Genomic DNA, 6,295 nt, shown 5'->3' with positions numbered 1-6,295 from the left:
TAGAAGTTACGTACATTGCTAGGTCTACTGGCTCACCTCATATTGTCAGACGTGGCAAGAACAATGCCTCGAGGTCTTCTGGATCACCTCATATTGGCTAACATTGTAGAATTAGGAAACAAGCTCAGTGTTGACACCTGAAACCCACATACCAGTGTATATAAGTTAAATTTTGTCAAGATTATTAAATATATACAGTTTTTTTGGGCCACATATATCAAGATGAATGTCTCACCTTCCTGTAGATACCTAGATATCAACAAACATTTCATAATTAAGGAGATACAGAAGACATGTGAACTCTTTAAACAAGTTCTCTGCTGGGTGGCCTGATGTGGTGTTGGTCAGAATGCTTGCAGGCATTTATCCATGTGTCATACGGTTTTCTTATCTCTGAAATATCTGTAATACTTGGTGTGTTCTCTACTTGGGATTTGAGCTATGCTGGTGCACCCGTATATTGTACAAATAACCATAATTGATACACTGGTCCTGGCCATTGTCTTCAGGTGTGTTTGTATAGTAAAATGTAATTACTATTGACTTCAGAATATTCCCAAATATCAAGTGCACATGGCCTCAAAATGTCCATGATATTAGCCAGATTTCAAACAATTTTCCCCAGCTGGTCACACCGTGTTTGGCATGTTCCCTCACCCACAACTTCTTGGACCCCCCCTTTTGATATTCCTTGATCTGCCTCTGCAATGTTTGAGTTAATGATGTTTAATGAACACTTATACAGTATATGTAAAAACAGTACTTTGTTTTATTAATTACATCTATCAATTGTTGTACACAGTCTCCAAAGGATCCAGCGACCCCACCCTGAGTCACTGACCTGACCTGACCTGACCTGACCTGACCTAACGTAACCTAACGTAACCTAACGTAACAAAAGGTAACATTTTTTATAATAATAACTATTAATTGTTATTTAAGGTCCTGACAAGTTTCCTAATGTTCGTATATTTGTTTAAATAATGAAGAAAAATATATTAATGAATTGGCATCTCAACTACAACCACAGCTGCCACAAGATTCAAACAAATGGAAACTCCTCATGACCATAAATAACAATTAATAGTTTATTATTATAAAATGTTACCTCAGGGTGCGGTCGGTGCAAATCCTCCAATTTCATCATATTTAAGGTTCCTATCATCATCATCTTTCATTTTTATTATTTTCTTATAAAAAATTGTCTCCCAGCACAGCCTTGATCCTTTAACTACTCAAGGGTTCCATTAAATATCCTTGGTACCCAGTCTGACAAGGATGTTCTTGGAATGGTTGGATCTAGAGCTTTCTGGGGATTAGAAATGGGACATTAATGTTAAACCTCTCTTTAATTAATGTGCACATTGATGATTCATCGTGTGTTGTGTAGTAGTGATATTGCTGTTATTATTGTTAATATTATTCCCTTTATTGTTGTTATATTAGTAATAGTATCATTATTATGAGTGTAATAGTTGTTGTGTTAAGTAAGGAGTTGTTCACCACACATTACAGGATCTCTCCCGTTCTCCCGTAAACACCCCCTGGCCAACTGGTTGTCGTCCATGTTGGCTATCTTTGCTGGTGGCTTTCTCACCAACTTCCTCCTGGGTGAGCCCATCCTTGGTGCCCTCAAGAACAACCAGCAACTGCTTCTGGCTACAGCTGTGTGGTAAGTTCCTGCTGGCCACACTATGGCCGTGTGGTAAGTTCCTCCTGGCCACACTATGGCCATGTGGTAAGTTCCTCCTGGCCTCACTGGCCGTGTGGTAAGTTCCTCCTGGCCACACTATGGCCGTGTGGTAAGTTCCTCCTGGCCACACTATGGCCGTGTGGTAAGTTCCTCCTGGCCACACTATGGCTGTGTGGTAAGTTCCTCGTGGCCACACTATGGCCGTGTGGTAAGTTCCTCGTGGCCACACTATGGCTGAAGTTCTCCCACACACTATGGCCGTGTGTGGTGGCTCCCACACACCATGGCCGTGGTGGTGCCCCTCCCCACACACTATGGCCGTGTGAAGTTCTGGCCACACTATGGCCGTGTGGTACCTGGCCACACCATGGCCGTGGTAGCCTCCCACACACTATGGCTGTGTAGCAGTTCTCCTGGCCTCACTATGGCCATGTGGTAGCTCCTCCCACACACCATGGCCATGTGTTCTCCCACACACTATGGCCGTGTGGTAAGTTCCTCTGGCCACACCATGGCCGTGTGTGGTGTCCTCCTGGCCACACCATGGCTGTATGGTGTTCTCCCACACACCATGGCTGTGCAGGTTCTCCCACACACCATGGCCGTGTGAAAGTCCTCCTGGCCACACCATGGCCATGTGTGTTCCTCCTGGCCACACCTATGGCCGTGTGGAGTCCTCCTGGCCACATTATGGCTGTGTGGTGTTCCTCCCCACACCATGGCCGTGTGGTAAGTTCTCCCTGGCCACACCATGGCCGTGTGAAAGTTCTCCTGGCCACACTATGGCCGTGTGGTAAGTTCCTCCTGGCTCACTGGCCGTGTGGTGTTCTCCTGCCACACTATGGCTGTGTGGTGTCCTCCTGGCCACACTATGGCCGTGTGGTAAGTTCCTCCTGGCCCCACTGGCCGTGGTAAGTTCCTCCTGGCCACACTATGGCTGAATGGTGTTCCCGCACACCATGGCCTGCAGGTCCTCCTGGCCCTGGCCGTGTGGTGTCTCCCTGGCCACACCAAGGCCGTGTGGTGTTCTGGCCCACACTATGGCCGTGTGGTGTTCTCCTGGCCACACTATGGCCGTGTGGTGCTCCTCCCAGGCCACACTATGGTGGCCGTGTGGTGTTCCTCCTGGCCTCACTGGCCGTGTGTAGGTGTTCTTCCCACTCACTGGCCGTGTGGTAAGTTCTCTGGCCACACTATGGCTGTGTGTGGTGTTCTCCTGGCCACACTATGCCTGTGTGGTAAGTCTCCTCCTGGCCTCACTATGGCCATGTGGTAGTTCTCCGGCCACACCATGGCCATGTGGTGTCCCTCCTGGCCACACCATGGCCGTGTGTGTGGTGTTCTCCTGGCCACACTATGGCCGTGTGGTGTTCCTCCTGGCCACACCATGGCCATGTGGTGTTCCTGGCCATACCATGGCCTGTGGTGTTCTCCGGCCACACTATGGCCGTGTGGTAGCCCTCCCCACACTATGGCTGTGTAGGTGTCCTCCTGGCCACACCTATGGCCATGTGAAAGCTTGCTGGCCATACTATGGCTGCAGAAAGTTCCACACACCATGCCATGTGGTGTTCTCCTGGCCCATGGCCGTGGTGTCTCCTGGCCACACCATGGCCGTGTGGCTCCGGCCACACTATGGCTGTGTGGTAAGTTCCTCCCCTCACTGGCCGTGTGTGTGTGTTCTCACCACACCATGGCCTGTGGTGTTCTCCTGGCCACCATGGCCGTGGTGTTCTCCCTGGCCACACCATGGCCGTGGTAAGTTCCTCCTGGCCACACTGGCCGTGTGGTAAGTCCTGGCCTCGCTGGCCGTGTGGTTCTCTGCTGGCCACACCTATGGCCGTGTGTGGTAAGTTCCCACACCATGGCCGTGGGGTTCCTCCCCCACACTATGGCCGTGTGGTGTTCTTCCTGGCCACACCATGGCCGTGAAGTTCTCCTGGCCCACTCGCTGGCCGTGTGGTGTGTTCTCCCCACACCATGGCCGTGTGGTGTTCCCTGGCCACACCTATGGCCGTGTGGTGTTCCTCCCACACTATGGCCGTGTGGTAAGCCCCTCCTGGCCACACTATGGCCGTGTGGTAAGTTCCTCCTGGTTCAACTGGCCGTGTGGTAAGTTCTCCTGGCCACACTATGGCCGTGGTGTTCTCCCACACACTAATGGCCGTGTGGTAAGTTCCTCCCGGCCCACTGGCCGTGTGTGTTCTTCCTGGCCACACTATGGCCGTGTGGAAAGCCCTGGCCACACTAGGCCATGTGGTGCCCCTGCACATACTATGGTCGTGGTAAGCTCCTGGCCATAAACTATGGCCGTGGTGTTTCTCCTGGCCACACTATGGCCGTGTGGTGTTCCTCCTGGCCACACTATGGCCGTGTGGTAAGCCCCTCCTGGCCACACTATGGCCGTGTGGTGTCTCCTCCCGGCCACCATGGCCGTGGTAAGTTCCTCCTGGCCTCACTGGCCGTGGTGCTCTTCTCACACTATGCATGTGTGGTAGCCTCCTGGCCACACTATGGCCATGTAGGTGCTCCCCATGGGCCATACTATGGCCGTGTGGTAAGTTCTCTGCCCACACTATGGCCGTGTGGTGTTGTAACACATGTCAATCTTTTCATTCGTAGTTTCACCTCACTAGGTGTTGGCCTGTTCTTGCTCTAGCTTATTGTGTAGTGTTATACAGGAGGAGACTGTACCAGTAGAGTGTGTGTTGCCACCTTAAGGCTCACCACAATACTGTACACCATCCTTCTGCCAATCATGGAATCAGTTAGACCCAACCACCGTATACAGTATATACGCTTGAGGTTCTTGTGTATGACTGACAGCTGCCACAGCTCAGTCCGAGTCATTCACTAAGGGATGGCACCACAATGCTTCTGGTCGTCACATAAGAGAAACAAATCGAGTATGGAGCGTAGACCAGAGACGTGTGACCTTACTATTTGGTGATATTATTCTTGCATTATTGTTCTTGTGAGTAATTCTGCTGAGTTATGACCTGGTTGATGTGAAGTTTTAGTCTGTGGTTAAGCTCCAGTGTCTTGTGTGTTCATCTGGCAGGAGTCACTGTATATACAACAAGGAGAGAGTCATTTAACGAGGAATTTCAGTACAGTTACAGTGCAAGAGATAGGCTAAGAAAAAGAGTTAACAATGAGTTGTTGATAATTTTATAAGGATCTCAGGTAGGAGGAGCCGGTGTTGAGGATGCAGTTTTCCCCGATAACAGATGAGGTCATGGTGATGATCAGAGAGGGTATGATACTGAGCCCCTTTATATGTGCGAGGAGAGGGAGAAAATAGCTTTGCACGCCTTCTTCTGCACCTCTCTAGGAGTCCTTGTTGTGTAGCAGTTAATGAGAAGACCAGGCAGGAAGCGCCTGGCTTGAGGCATTATGAATGTTGTACAGTATAAACATTCAAGAGGTCAGGGGGAACTGAGAGACTTGAGATGAAGGAGGTGGAGACGAAAGCTGGAGGACTTGACAATTGTACTGACGAGTTTTCCAATTTATTTTATCTATAGTGACGCTGAGGAGCTATGAGTCCACAACCTGGAGGTGTTGGGGTCCAATGTGATGGAGGGAGGGACAAGGTCAGAGGAGAGATTGATGTGCATAACCATGGTCTTGGTATGGTTGATGGTGAGTGGTTGTTGGTGGTCTGATCTGGAGATTGTTCAATAATATACTGAGTGTATGGGCTGGCAGGTAATAAGGAGAGTGGTTGCAGGTTTGTTGTCCACACATAGCAGGAAATGGTTGTTTGATTGTTCAGATGAGCCCACCAGTGAGATGGCTGGATGAATGATATGTCTTATTGTTTAGTCCACAGAGTTCTTGCTTCACCATACCATTGACTGATGATGGCTCTCTTCTGTTGTAACCAATGTTTCATCTGTGCATTACTTATGTTTCACCAGTGTTTCACCTGAATATCACCTGTGCTCTCACCTGAGCACACTCCCCACCTGAGCATTACCTGTGTTTCACTTGAGTATTACCTGTGTTTCACCTGTGTTTCACTCTCTATATATTGTTTTGAAGGCACACACACATATGTTGGCAGGTACGTCATCTTCTACTTCATTTGACATCGGCTACAAGATCGCCAAGTTCCTTCCCATTAAAGTCCTGCTTGCTGCCATGAGAGGGTGTACAGGTGAGTGTGTGTGAGAGAACTAATGCCCTCAAATTAGGTTCTGTCCCTGAGCCACTAAAGAGCCATGGTGTCACTCACAGCTTTTTCTTTCAAATTCAATTCAACCACAGTAACACTCCTTTTTTCATTTGGTTTTATTACTGCTCTACATTTACTGCACCCTGCCAGAACCGAATTCCCACTTTACTGCATCTACTCAAATGCCAAGTGAAGTTTAATTTTTTATTTAGCTCATAAAATCCATACTACAATTACCCGCCAGAATATAATTTACATTGTTGAATTTTACAATATGATGATCATTTTGAATATAAACACCATAGGATTTGCATTAGACATACAAATTTTAGATCTGCTGTAAGTATTTTGTTTACTCTGAGTAAATATGTTATATTTTGTAAAAATATATGATTTATATTCAAAAATATTCCTTGTCTTAC

The 6,295-nt window shown here is 48.2% G+C and overlaps 1 pseudogene; it reads left to right on the top strand.

Moving 5' to 3' along the window:
* The first annotated feature begins 441 nt into the window (after nt 1-441).
* Nucleotides 442-5,855, top strand: LOC121863137 (annotated as a pseudogene).
* Nucleotides 5,856-6,295: the final 440 nt, after the last annotated feature.

The sequence above is a fragment of the Homarus americanus genome, unplaced genomic scaffold, assembly GCF_018991925.1.
Source record: "Homarus americanus isolate GMGI-L3 unplaced genomic scaffold, GMGI_Hamer_2.0 scaffold42828, whole genome shotgun sequence".
Classification (NCBI taxonomy): Eukaryota; Metazoa; Arthropoda; class Malacostraca; order Decapoda; family Nephropidae; genus Homarus; species Homarus americanus.
Note: the sequence above shows the minus strand (reverse complement) of the source record. Positions and strands in the feature narration are given on the sequence as shown.